Genomic DNA, 568 nt, shown 5'->3' on the forward strand with positions numbered 1-568 from the left:
GAGGAGGAGAAGGGGGAGGAAGAAGAGGAGGATTCCTTTGAGGTGGGCACTTATGGGGCCTATGGGGCACTTATGGGGCCTATGGGGCACCCATGGGGCACTTATGGGGCCTATGGGGCACCCAATGAGCCCATGGGGCCTATGGGGCACTTATGGGGCCTATGGGGCACCCAATGAGCCCACGGGGCCTATGGGGCACACAGTGAGCCCATGGGACCTATAGGGCACTTATGGGGCCTATGGGGCACCCAATGAGCCCATGGGGCCTATGGGGCACCCAGTGAGCCCATGGGACCTATGGGGCACTTATGGGGCCTATGGGGCACCCAGGGAGCCCATGGGGCCTATGGGGCACCCAGTGAGCCCATGGGACCTATGGGGCACTTATGGGGCCTATGGGGCACTTATGGGGCCTATGGGGCACCCATGGGGCCTATAGGGCACTTATGGGGCCTACGGGGCACCCAGTGAGCCCATGGGGGCTGTGCGGGCTCAATGACTCCATATGGACCCTATGAGCTCATAGGAGCCCATATAGACCCACTGATCCCCGCTGGCCCCACTGATC

Source organism: Pezoporus wallicus, unplaced genomic scaffold (genome assembly GCF_028554395.1).
Source record: "Pezoporus wallicus isolate ANWC-B61680 ecotype Strahan unplaced genomic scaffold, APGP_CSIRO_Pwel_v1 contig_14271, whole genome shotgun sequence".
In the NCBI taxonomy this organism is placed as follows: Eukaryota; Metazoa; Chordata; class Aves; order Psittaciformes; family Psittacidae; genus Pezoporus; species Pezoporus wallicus.